Raw genomic sequence first — 13,929 nt, forward strand, 5'->3', positions numbered from 1 at the left:
AGAGGGGTGGGTGCTAGCTTCCTACAGCTTAAAAGGAGGAAAATAAAGTGATGAAGCACCATCATCTACCTTAGGAATTCCATGTCTGGAATACCAACTAGTTTCTACTAAGTTTATATTTAAACTTCTTTGCTTTCAGTAAGCCAGAGGCAACCCAACTGATCTATAAAAAGATTATAAAATTAACAGTCACATTTTTATGGAGCTAACAATAAAGTATTTGGAAGTACTTACTTCCAAAAGGAATATTTTAGTTGCATTTTAGTCTCTTCATTTCTGGCCATTCTTGATTAGGCTTTAATGCCACTTGTTCATGTCAATATCACTGTATAGCTACAGGACTGGTTTCTTTGGATAGAATCTGCCTGTCTAGTAAGATCTAATTGGGTGGGAGGGGTTGCTATGGATCATGAACCCTATGGGATGTCGATGCCATGGACTTTTAACAGGTTAGCCTTCTCTGCATCAGCCCCCTCTTCTCAAACAGCATGCCCCCCCCCCCCCAAATAAAACCCCTTCATTGTTACTGCTTTGGCAGGCCATTAGGACTTAGCTTTTCAAACAAGCTTCTGGATGTATAATTGGTAATTGAATTACTTTTGCAATTGTTGGAGTTGTTTAAAATCTGATATAAATTATAGATGCAAAGGCTGTAAATTATTTATTTATCAAATTTTATAGCCACCCATCTCACATTTATTAACTTGCTTGTTTCCCACAAAAGCTGTTTTATTATACAAAATTAAACTATTCCTTACTTCTAATGTTGATAAGTTTATGTTTGTTCTCTTTTCTCTCCCTTCTGTTCAATCATGTCTGAATCTCAGAGATTGCTTGGACAAGTCTGCAATTTTCTTTGCAAGTTTTTCAGAAATGGTGTGCCACTGTCTCCTTTCTATGATTTAGAGAAAGTGACTAGCCCAAGGTGACCCAGCTAGCTTTGTGCCTAAGGGACTAGGACTCACAGTCTCCTAGTTTCTAGTCTGACGCCTTAACCATTACACCAAATTGGCTTTCAGCTTAATCTAAAGTTATTCTATTACTAAAAATTTATAATTATTTCTACTTTATTTAATATATAAATCTCTACTTCTGTGTTTGTATCACTATATGTGTTTTACTATGTTTGGCTAGCTTGGCTATTTATCAAATTTCTGTACCACCTGTAGACACCAAGTCTTATTTTCCCCTGATCTTCAGCATTTGTAGCCAATCTCTGTCCATTTGCATTTGAAAACCCTTTTCACTTCTCTACAGACTTGTGAAAAGGGCTTTTCTCCCCCCACCCCAAGCTCTCACAGCCCTCTCTCTTTCTGAAGCTGGTTTGTGGAGTTCTGAGCCTAGATTGCTGCAGGCAATGGGCTTGTTTTGGGTCACTTCTTTTGCAGACTCTGGTTAGTCTTGCAGTTCTAAAACTTACAGTTTTGTTCCATTGTCCTGGGACTGGCACTGAGTTACTTTGTCAGTTGAGCTGGAGTTTCTCCCCCACCCCTTTCTGTTGTCTTCCAGGCTTGACCTTTTTTACCTTGTTTGATTTTGGGTCCTTTTTAATGGAACAAAACCTCCAATTGAGGAGAGATTGGGCCCATTTTAACCCTTCCCAGAAACACCAAAACTCTGAATCCCAGGAGAGAAAAGAAAGATGGTAGTTGTGTAGCAGCTCCAGGAACTTTGGAAGAAGCAGCTTATCTTGCCCCCTTTCAGTCAGATTCAGACCCTAGTATGGGACCAATGCAGTACTGGTTACACCTCTAGGTGACCTCTGAGAAAAGAGGAATGGGAGTGATGTGTCCATCCTTGCTCTTCTGGACCTCTTTCAATACCATCTATCTTGGTACTCTTCCTGACCAGCTCTAGAGGCTTGGGGCTGATGACACTGTTTTGTGCTACTTTCCCCCTTCCTCTGGGTTACTTTTCAATTAGTAGCTCCTGCTTTGTATGGGTTTGCAGGGCTGGGTGTTCTCTCTTCTCCTGTTTACCATCTACATGAAGCAGCTAGGTGAGATCTCATCAGTATGCTAATGATACCCATCTTTCTATTTTCACCCCAAGGATCCTAGAGGTCCTGTCTCATTGTCTGGATGGTAAACAAAAAGCTTCAGCTCAGCCATAGCAAGATCTACTGGCTTTGGCTATTGAGCACCCTAGTTCTGAAGGCCTTCCATCTCTTATTCTGCATGGAGCTGCATTACTTCAGACAGCAGGTGGCAACTGTGGTTGAGAAGGCCTTTGCATGGTGTACACCAACTATGTCTGTCCCAAGACCGACAGGCCTTGCTCACAGTCACTCATGCCCTGGTCACCCCCCAATAGGACTCCTACAATACACACTACATAGGGCATCTGTTATGTTAAGAACATGTGACTTAAGGACAATTCCAAGGTATGAATGGGCTTCCTGCTATTAAAAATGATAAAAAAAACTTAGTCCTTCTTTGAGCTGACGAAACACTGAAGCTATGCAATGCTTTATGGAATTACTGAACCTGCAATTTTTAACATACAGCCTGATTTCAGCAATTTTCAGCAGTTCCTGAAAGCATTGGATGGCTTCAATGTTTCATTGGGGGCGAACAGTTTCATTGGGGGCGAACAGTTGTCCCCTGCGAACAGTTGTCCCCTGTGGAGCGGGCGCGCAATTTGGGTGTCCTCCTTGATGCCCGGCTGTCAATGGAGGACCATGTGGCAGCCGTGGCAAGGGGGGCATTCCACCAGGTTCGCCTGGTGCGCCAATTGCGCCCCCTACTGGACCGGAGTGCCCTGCGCACGGTCACTCATGCGCTGGTGACGTCTCGCCTGGACTACTGCAATGCCCTCTACATGGGGCTTCCCTTGGGACGCATCCGGAGACTGCAGCTAGTTCAGAACGCAGCCGCGCGGGTTATTATGGGAAGTACTCGTTACTCCCACGTAACACCTCTCCTGCGCGAGCTGCACTGGCTACCTGTAGCCTTTCGGGTGCGTTTCAAGGTATTGATCACCATCTTTAAAGCGCTCCATGGCAGAGGACCTAGTTATCTGCAGGATCGCATCCTACCACACACGTCCCTGCGACCTATCCGCTCACACAGGGAGGGGCTCCTCCTGGTGCCGTCTGCTAGGCAATGCCAGCGGGCGACACCTAGGAGTAGATCCTTCTCTGTGATGGGCCCAACCCTCTGGAATGACCTCCCCCCAGACATTCGAACTACCACCGACCTCCGTTCCTTCCGGCAAAAGTTAAAGACTCACCTATTTCAATCAGCTGGCCTGGCATTTTCTTAGCTTTACCTCCCGGGATTTATTTATTTTAATTGGGTTTTAAGGGTTTTATAGGCTTTTAACGTATTATATTTATTATTCGATTACAGTCTTATAACCTCCTTCACCAGTATTAATTTAATTGTTTATGTATGTATTTTACAATGTATTTTAGTGACTGTACACCGCCCCGAGTCCTCTCCGGGAGAGGGGGCGGTCTATAAGTGTGAATAATAATAATAATAATTGACTCGAAGCACAATGCTGTCCACCATTTTTAGTAATAGGCAGTCCATTGGTAAGTACAAAGCAGACTCCATTCATAGTCTATTTTTACTGACTATATTGAAACTCATAAGAAGAAATGTGTTCTTATTGTTTCAGATAATAACCCCTAAATCTATAAGTTTCTCATATGTACTGACAATAGTATATAACTGATAAATATTCCTGAATCCCTTCTATTAATTCTAGGAAAGGAAATCCAGAGAAGGGGCCAGAACCCACTAGAGTATTTGTGCCATTTTTGTTTTTAAACCATCACTCTTTTCATTCTAGGATAGAGATGAAAGGCCAGTGTTTGCATCTTGCATTCACCCAGCCCCTTAACTGGCCATAATATTCAAATAAGGCAAGTTCCCTCTTATGTTTGTTAGACATCTCCATCTCCACCATTCCTTGACACTGCAATCATTTATCAAGTTGCTTCATGTATTGTTAGGGAGAAGAACTCACGGGGTGGGAGTTTGCTTCATCCTTTTGTTGAAGCTCCACGGGATTATCCTATAGTCTCCAGCCAACTGCTGAGAATTGACAGAGTATGGAGTAAATATTCAACAGGCCATCTTTCATCTATATGCTGATCTTGCTACTTGTTAATGATATTCTCCAGTGAACAAAACATATACATGCCCTTGTTGTCATTCTGGATGCATAGGTATGAAAGAATTTTTGCTTTAGTGTCATCATTTATACCACAAACCTCTTTTTCCAGCCAAACTTCTAATTCTCTATTTAGAAAGAGATACCATTGACAGCCGTTTCCTGTTATAGTTTTAGATATAGGAGAAGTGATCCCACTCCAGCAAGTAGTTTATTTCCACTGCATTAATTCAAAGTAATTGTTCATTTATTTAGCTATACAAAAGATTAAAGCTTAATTGATATTTAGAACTAGTATTCTTTTCAAACTAATGTAGTGCTCATTTTGATACACATTTCTTCTCTGCTGGTCTTTCTTATAATTTGAACAAATTATTCATGTTATTGTTATTTACAAGTTATTTGCTTAATTAGTAAACACTGAAATAAAAACAAATATATGTCACAGTTTACAATACAAGATAGTTTCAGATAAAAGAAAATTAACATCTATTTTAATAATGCTGTGAGAACAAGATAATTCTATGAAACAGAAACTAACTTTAAAATGCCAATTTTGCAAATAAGTATTAAAATACTACATATTAATACATATTAATATATTAATATTAATACGTATTAAGATACTACATATTAAAGAAGTATTAAGATGCTTCTGCCAACCTAGCAGTTTTAAAGCATGTAAAAATGCAAGTAGAAAACTAGGGGCCACCTTTGGTGGGAAGGTTCTGCATTCTGTGCGCCTTCGGCATTTAGTCATGCCGGCCACATGACCACGGAGACGTCTTTGGACAGCGCTGGCTCTTCGGCTTTGGAATGGAGATGAGCACCACCTCCTAGAGTCGGGAACAACTAGGACATATGTGCGAGGAGAACTTTTACCTTTACCTTTTTGCTAGGTGAACTGTAGAGTGCACAGCTGATTAAAGAGGACCATCAGCTCCTTGAAGTATCTACTGGCAATATATTGTATGCTGGTTATATCTTCAACAAGAGAAGTTGTTGGAACTGGGAGGATGAGGAATGTGCATTGGCAGGAATGCATGAGATGTTTTCCCCACAAACCGATGCAACTGAGGTGGAGAACATTTGATTTCCCTCTGGATGAAATCAAGGGAGGGGATCCTTCTCAGACCCAATCTGGAGCCTGGGATTGAGATGGGTATGAAACTGGGGTGGGTGGATGCTGTGTTATCTACAGAGAGGGGAACCTGATCTGTTTATAGAAGCTGCTAAATCCTGAGGCAAAATTGGCTCAAAGGACTCTGGCAAATTAGCCAGCTAGGCATTGGATACTGAATATCTGGGAGTTGAAAAGTAATTTACCTCCTTTTTCCAGAGCCAGTTCTTGTGTTTGTGGAGGTGGGATGGGTCATCTAGGCCTGAGGCTCTTGCTTTATGAAAGTGCCTCACTGCTCACCCTTTTTCCTGCTCCTATTTGACATCTACATAAAGCCACTGGGTAAGTTTATCCTTTGGCATGAAATAAAGTATCATTGGTATGCTAATGATACCCATTTATATATCTCAACCCTCAACTGGCCAAGTAATTCGATTAAGCTTCTGTCCCAATACTTGTATTCTGTAGAAGAATAACCTAAGCAGTCAGAAGACATGGCAAAAACTCCTTAACCTGACAACATATAAACAATAGTTTCAATTAGTCCAACCAATTGACCAAGCAAACCCTCAAAAGGCTACAGAATTCCCAGAAGTTTATTCAGCCATCAAAATAGGTAGTCCTTGATTTATGACCATAATTGAGCCCAAACTTAGGGTTGTAACTCATGACAATTGTTAAATGGGTCGCTATGTGACTGCGTTCAATGTTATATTTTTTTGTGATGGTCGTTAAGTAAATGCAGTGGTCTTAAAAGGCTGTGGTTGTTTTAAACAAATCCATGATGGACATTTTCTGCTGGAAATCAGAAGTAAATTGCGATTTCTGGCAAAAAAAAATGTTGTAAATCAGTCACATGGCCATGGGATATTGCAAATGGCCATGGTTCCATGGGAACTTCGAAACCAGATCAGAAGTAGTCCTGGGTAAGCTGTCATATTGTCAAACGGTCGCTAAGAAACTGATCATAAAGAAAGAATATCTCTAGAGATAAATCACATTCAAAAGAGATAATAAAAGACCTTGGAAGGAAACAAAAAGACTAGAACACATCCCTTCTAGCTGACTCCAGCAGTCAGCATTCAGATAACATTAACAACGAGGGAGAAAACAATACCTGTAGTCCTTGGCTTATGACCATTCATTTAATAATGTCAAAATTACACAGACTTGGACTTATGACCTGTACTTGCACTTACCAAACCAAAGCTGCTATATATAAACAGGTAATAAGCTCCAAGGTCATTCGTATGGATGATGTTACCTCATTGGCTAATGAAACAACTGAAAGCAAACAGCTAAAGTTCAAAGAGCAGCAAAAACTCCAAAACATAGGCTTTACTCTAGTAACAAATATGTGACTGTTTGGAGTCCTGCATTTGGAGAGTTTTCATCACTGATTCTGGATGAGATTATACTGTCTCACCAACCAGGTAGGAAGCCAGAAAGACAAATTGCACAAATTCATCTTGAGTCCATTTCTGGACTATGAAGCCTTTTCATGGCCGCTTGTGCCTTTGTTACCTTTTACCTGAAATATCCAATCATATATGAGGCTACCCTGCAATACCACTCAGAAGCCACACCTGTTGCAGTATAAAGCCGTGCAAGTAGTTAATGGGTACATCTCATTACACCTATTCAACGCTGCCAATGAGCTCCTGAATGTAATTCAATGTGCTGGAGATCACCTATAACAGGGCCTGACTACTTAATCGCACTGTTTGCTTGCACTTGTCTCCGTTAGTACAGTAAAATCTGGCAAATTTAATTCTGATCCCAGCTATTAAGAAGCTAATCAAGGAGAGAAGCAACTTAGAACTGAGGAAAAATTTCCTGACAGTTAGAACAATTAATTAGTGGAACAAGTTGCCTCCAGAAGTTGTGAATGCTCCAGCACTGGAAGTTTTTAAGAAGAGATTAGCTAACCATTTGTCTGAAGTGGTGTAGGGTTTCCTGCCTAAGCAGGGGGTTGGACTAGAAGACCTCCAAGGTCCCTTCCAATTCCGTTATTCTAAGCATCATGGTATGACACCCAGGAGGCATCTCTTGTATTATTGCAGCTGATTGGCCTTGCCCCTGCCTACCTTTCAAAAGGCTTTGGAGACCTGGCTCTTCCTCAGGCAATAAATGAGAAAGTTGTCTTTTAAAAGCTTGAATTTATGAATTTCCCTTGCCATGGTATTTTTATTAATTGATTGCATCAGTTAGCCATGTAAATTGAATGAATTTATGATTCATGATGTTGTGCACACCTGCACATATGCAAAATTTAAAAATTACTTCTTAGATACAGGTCAGGTGTTAAGGTCTAAAAAAGGCTAAGCACAGATGCCCAATCCCAACTAGAGACCACTATAACTCTGAATTATCTTGAGGATGGGAAGCTTTGTGAACCGCTAACATACTTAAGTAGAAAATTTCAATATATGAGAAGCTGTGAATTATAATTGCGTGCCCAATTTACCAAATACACCAAGATTGAAATACCCAGAATCATGAGTTTTAGCAACCTTTGCCTAACCACATATTTTCAGTTTGATGGACAAATATATCAAAAAATCAAAGGAAACACTTTCAGGACAACTAATACTGACAAGGCAAGGTGCTAGTATGTAAAGTGAGATCAAACTTTACTAGCACTGATGTTACCTACTTTGGCAATGAAATGTCTGCAAGACAATAATCCAGACAGCACCAAGGACCCCACAGAAAATATTGTATTATTTGGAACTGGGAACATAATATTTTAAAGGATGGTGAACTTTAAACCATAGAAAGGTAACACCATTGACTTTTGGCAACATGAGCGCACAGTTTTCAAGCAATAATGAAAAATTATTTACCTAGCCTCAGATTTCCTCATCTATGTATGTATTAAACATTTACAATCTTGCTCAGCTTTTTAAAATCAACCATGGTGGATAGGTATTGCCTTTGCTGTGGACATTAAAACCACATCCCTCACATTTTTCTCACACAAGTTTCCTGTGTATTTTTGTATCTTCTGATACAATTTAACAATTGCAAATAAGAGTTTAAGTCTCTGCAACGTAACCTAATTCTTGAGTCCAGGACAGGCAACGAGACCTATTAAAATATATGGGGCATGACTACCACCCATGTAGGGAATGAGTTACATAAAGCCATTAAAACTCTCAGAATGAAGCCAGAAAGCCTTCTAACTTCTCACACCCACCACCTTGCACATCATTATTTTCCTTGGCTTACTTCCAAACAGAGGGAAAGTACCAACTGGCAGCTGTCACACCGAAGCAAGGTTTCAGCATTCCCTCCTCCCCCTACCCTTTTACCAGGGATTTTGGATCCAAATGACCCATTACAATTTGACACAGCTGCAAGAAATGGGACACTTCTACCCAGCATGACAGAGAAGTTGGGGGCAGGGAGGAAAAGAAACTCAGAGCTCCAAAATCAGAGGCATCAGCGTCTCTTAAGTATTCTGCCAAAGGACTAGCTGTATATCCTTTTTGCTGCCTTACTACTTTTCAGTTCTTCTTCAATCCAGCCATATAAACAGCTTAAACCATCATACCCTAACAACCCATTTTCAAGCCACAATGCACAATATTTCTAAATAATTTGTCAATATCATTCCCAAAACTATTGCCCCAGTATTGAAAATATAACAGGCAAGTTACTTTCAAATATAATAGTTGAGATTTTATAAACAATAGACTATGTAAAATATAAAGATAGGTGACAATGTGGGGGTGGGAGGGGAGATTACAAATGTTTTCCATCTTTAGCATTTCATGTCCTTCTATAGCTAAGCTTATATCTTCTGGAACCAGTTTTCAGGGGAAACGATAGAGGTTAAGGAACAGAGAATGTAATTGGTGGCAAATTTACTACAATTTCAAACCAAACTATTATTTTACACACAAAAAAGAACGTTGGTCTTACCTGAACGTATCTTTTAAGTAGAGTAGAGGGAGGGGTCATATGAGGGTTTTGTCACAGCCTGATTGGTCCATTAGACTGAGAGAAATCTTCAATCTTCCTCCTTTCCCATTGGCTCCCAGTTTCCTCGATGTCGAAGTTCTGCATCTGTAGTCAAATACAAGAAGACCCAGGAACCTCCCGGCCCTCCTCTAAAGGCCCAGCCCTACAACTAACTAGGGTGGGTAGTGACCCCTCCCTCTACTCTACTTAAAAGATACGTTCAGGTAAGACCAACATTCTTTTTTCCAGTAGAGTAGAGGGAGGGGTCACATGAGGGACATACCCAAGCTACGTCCCAGGGAGAGAAAAGAACCCCTAGGGCCCAGGAGGGATGGCCGCCACCCGTTGTAGGACACGCCGTCCGAAGGACACCTCTGCTGACGCGTACGCGTCCAGACGGTAGTGACGTATGGAGGGAGTCGGGGATGCCCAAGTGGCAGCTCAACAAATATCCTCAAACGGGGCCCTCATGGCCCATGCCGCCATGGTCGCGGCGCTTCAAGTCGAATGAGCCGTTATGCCTGTCGGGGAAGTCTGGCCTGACGCTTCGTAGGCCGCTACTATGGCCTGCCACAGCCACTGACCAATGGTTGCAGAAGATACCCTGGCCCCCAGTGACCCTGGCTGAAAAGAAACGAACAGGGCCTCTGACCTGCGCACCTCTGACGTCTGCCTGAGGTAGATGCGTAAGGCACGGCAGACGTCCAATCGGTGCCAGAGGTGTTCCCTTTCGTGTGAAGGGGCCGGGCAGAAATTGGGCAGGATAATCTCCTGCACCCTATGGAAAGGGGTGTTCACCTTTGGAAGGAAGGTGGGATCAATGCGAAGAACCACCCTATCCTGATGGAACAGACAGAGGTCGTCCCTGGACAAGACAGCGCCCAGTTCCAAAATCCGTCTAGCTGACGTGACAGCCACTAGAAACACCACTTTCAGGGGAAGAAACCTCAGATGGACTGTACGGAGAGGTTCAAAGGGAGCCCCCGTCAATGCCCTGAGGACCATAGGGAGATCCCATGAAAAGAATCTATGGATGGGGGGTGGCCTGAGATTCTCTGCCCCTCGGAGGAAGCGTTTAATTAGGGAGGAATGAGAAAGTGAGTGGGACCCCTCTCCCCCCAAGACGGTGGACAAAGCGGCCACCTGACGGCGAAGGGTATTGTGAGACAGGCCGTCCTCCAACCCCTTCTGTAGGAAGTCCAGGACATTGGCTACCGAGGCCCTAGTGGGAGAGAGTTCCCGTGGTGTGCACCACCTAACAAACATGGACCAAGTGGAGTTATAGATCCGGGTGGTTGACGGCCGCCTGGAGGCCTCTATTGTCTCTATAATCCTGGAGGAAAGATCAGCCAACCTCAAGAACCGCTGTTCAAGTGCCAGGCAGTCAAGTGGAGCCACTGGGGCTCCGGATGGATCAGGACCCCCTAACACAGAACGACCTCCTCCCGAGGAATCCTCCACGGTTGGGAAACTGAAAGCTGAACCAGGTCCGCAAACCATGGTCTCCTGGGCCAATAGGGGGCTAGCAGGATAACGTGGGCCCCTTCTGAGACTATCTTCCTGACGGTCCCCGGGATAAGGGGAATGGGGGGAAGGCATACAGGAGGCCCGGGGGCCACCTGCTCTGGAGGGCGTCCGTGCCCTCTGCCGTGCGTGTCTGGAACTGGGAAAAGAACCTCGGCAGCTGTGTGTTGGCAGGCGTGGCAAACAAGTCTACTTGTGGAGTACCGAATCTCTGGCATATCTTCTGGAACAGTTCGGGTAGTAGCTGCCATTCGCCGTTGTCGAGCGTTGCTCGGCTCAACCAGTCCGCCTGGTGGTTGGACTCCCCCAACATGTGCTCCGAGACCAGGGAGGCGAGGTGTTTCTCTGCCCAGGAGCTGATCTTCAGAGCCTCCAGTCGGAGAGCCCAAGAGTGAGTGCCACCTTGACGATTGATGTGTGCCTTTGTGGCGACATTGTCCATCAGTAGCAGTACATGTCGCCCTTGGATCAGGTCCTTGAACTGTCGGAGGGCCAAACGCGCCGCTCTCAGCTCCAGCCAGTTGATGTTGTGCCGGAGATCTGAGGCAGACCAACGTCCCTGTACCATCCTGGAGCCCATGAGGGCCCCCCTACCGAAAAGACTGGCGTCTGTGGTTACAGTCACTCTGTCCGGCTCCTAGAACGAGCAACCTTGTTGTAGCGCCGGTGATAGCCACCACTGGATGGACGTCCGGACCTCTGCTGGAAGACGGATGGACCGGGGGGAGTTGCTCATCTTCCTCTTCTGGAAGGGGATCAGGGCCCACTGGAGAGCTCGCAGGTGGAGATGGGCCCACGGGACTATCCCGATGCACGATACCATCTTGCCAAGTATCTGAGACAAGGTCAGGATGGAAACTGACCGATTTCTTTGGACTGTGGCCGCCAGACGCCGGAGGCTGGCCAACCGATCCGGGGAGAGCTGGACTATTCCTGACACTGAATCTATCACTGTCCCTAGGTGGAGGATCCACCTGCCAGGACCTTTGTGAACGTGCAGGGCGCCGAGGCAAACCCGAATGGGAGGGCCCGGTACTGGAAGTGGAGGTCCCCGTGTGAGAACCTCATGTACTTGCGATGGGATGGAAGGATGGGAATGTGGAGATCCCGGGAGGGAGGGAACGTTCTGAAGAGCTTTGGGGGGGTGGAGAGGAACTCTAGTCGAAGGCTGTGTCGAACGGTGGCCCTGACCCAGGCATCGGAGGTGATCTCGTTCCACTGATCTGCATAACTTGCCAGACGGCCGCCTATGGGAAGAGATGGGTTCGAGTCACTTTCCCCTGCGAAAGGGGCAGCCACCCCCCCCACCCCTCTCGAAAGGGCCGTCTGGTCTGGCCTTGGAACCTGTTGCGGTCCTGATAAAAGGGGTGAGAGTACTGCCTATCCGATCTAAAGGAATTGTATCTCTGCTGATGATTCTGTTCGGGAGCCGTAAAGGATGACCTGCGGTACGGGGCCGGGAGGGCCTCCACTTTCTTGGCATTGGAAGGAAGGACCTTCTTTTTATCCTTGTTCTCAATTAATATTGGATCCAGGGCCTCCCCAAAGAGATTCGCCCCTGAATAGGGGGCCACCGCCAGGCCCCACTTAGCCTTATTGTCCATCTGCCAGTTGCGGAGCCTCAACAGGCGATGGGAGGTGACAGATGTGGCCAGGGCGCTGGAGGAAAATCTCACCGCATCCAAAGTTGCGTCTGCCGAGAATTGGGAGGCAGCTATGATTTTGGTTATGTCTTGATGCAGGCACTCATCCTCGATCGGAATGCGATCCTGAAGCTGGCGAAACCACATAACTGTAGTACGGTTAAAATAGGAGGCTACAGCCGCTGATTTGACTGCCCAGGCGGAGGCATTAAAATTTTTACGCAATGTTAGCTCCGCCCATTTGTCCTCCGGCTTCATCTTATCAGCCGCATCTCCCAAGACTACCAGGGAGGAGGAGACCAAGGCTGCTTATTGGGGTATCAATACTAGGCAGCTGGAGCGCATGTCTGTTCTATATTGTAGAAACGGCGATCGTTACTGCCCGATTTAGAAAAATTGGAGGGACCTGCCCACTGGTTTTTAACAACCTCCAAGAACAAGGGAGGGGCTGGAATTTCTGCCTTGTTCATTGCTGTATTAGAGAACACTGCCATATCGGAATCCCTGGGGGGGGGAACCATGGGGTCCCCAGTCCCAATCTTAGTGGTCTTCCTTGCTTTGTGCAAGAGTGGCTTAAACATTGCTGGTGGGAGCAAGGCCGAGGACGAAGGAGGATCCGGAGGGGCGGAATCCTCATCCTCAGAAAACCCCATGTTATTGTAGTTGTCTTCCCCTCAGGTGGAGCCCTCGCTCACAACTGAAGGGGACGAGGCCCTGGAGAGGTGGTGTCTGAGTAGCCCCAGGGCCCTGGAATGGGGAACCCTATCCCTCTGAGCGATGCCACGAGAAATGGCAGCCTAGATAAGCCTCTTAATACTTTCAGTCAGACGCTCTAAGTCCTCAAGATCCTCCTGAAAGGGACCCAGATCCTGAGGGGCTAATCTGGTTGAACGATGAAAGGATCTAGAAGAAGAACACTCTAATGGATCCGCCTCCTCCCCCCTAACTGGATCTGGAGAGACTGGGGGGAAGGAGACACTGCTTGCCTGGGGGCCCTAGATGACCTAACCGGGGATGCTGAAGGAGAAGAGGGACTGAACCCCCTAGGAGAAGAACCTGACTGAATTGAAGAAGGCCTGACTGGGGACCTGGATCTAGATCTGGGCCTGGAAGCCTGTGCCTGTTTCTCTGCCCTGGCCACAGCCTTGTCCAAGACCCTCTGCCTCCTCAGCTCATCTCTAGTGGCTGCCCTTGAAGAGCGCTGGGCAGGCTGGGGCCTGGATGTAGCAGCCCTGGCTCTGGGCCTGTCCCTCTGGGCCTCTCCACCCTCCATAAGGGCCTCCTCTGGTGCCTGAGAAGAGCCTGCTTCAGAATGAGCCGCCATAGCCCCACTCACGTGTCTCTCCGCCATTGCTTTAATCACTCGCTGGCTGGGCAGACTTGCTGGGCCTCCGGACTGCTGAAGCCCCTTCGTCGCTCATGAGTCTCTGCAGTGGGTAGCTGCCCACATGGTTACTCGCTGCCTGCGCACGTGGCACGTTTTAAAATGGCTGCCGGAACCTCAACTTTTCTTTAAATGCAGCCGCGGCTTGGTTTTAAAGCGCCGTGGCTCCT

The 13,929-nt window shown here is 45.7% G+C and overlaps 1 protein-coding gene across 4 annotated transcripts in view; it reads right to left on the reverse strand.

The window, feature by feature from the left end:
• The window catches only part of CECR2 (CECR2 histone acetyl-lysine reader), a 98,147-nt gene that overhangs the window by 60,358 nt on the left and 23,860 nt on the right, over positions 1-13,929 (reverse strand). The window contains exon 1 of one of the 4 annotated variants that reach the window (XM_081958116.1): positions 9,170-9,207. The exons of the other annotated variants lie outside the window; for them this stretch is intronic. The gene's annotated coding sequence lies outside the window, so the exon portion shown is untranslated. Of the gene's footprint in view, positions 1-9,169; positions 9,208-13,929 lie in introns of those variants that run through there. 4 annotated transcript variants of the gene reach the window in all.

Source organism: Natrix helvetica, assembly GCF_964273705.1.
Source record: "Natrix helvetica genome assembly, chromosome: 6".
Lineage (NCBI taxonomy): Eukaryota > Metazoa > Chordata > Lepidosauria > Squamata > Natricidae > Natrix > Natrix helvetica.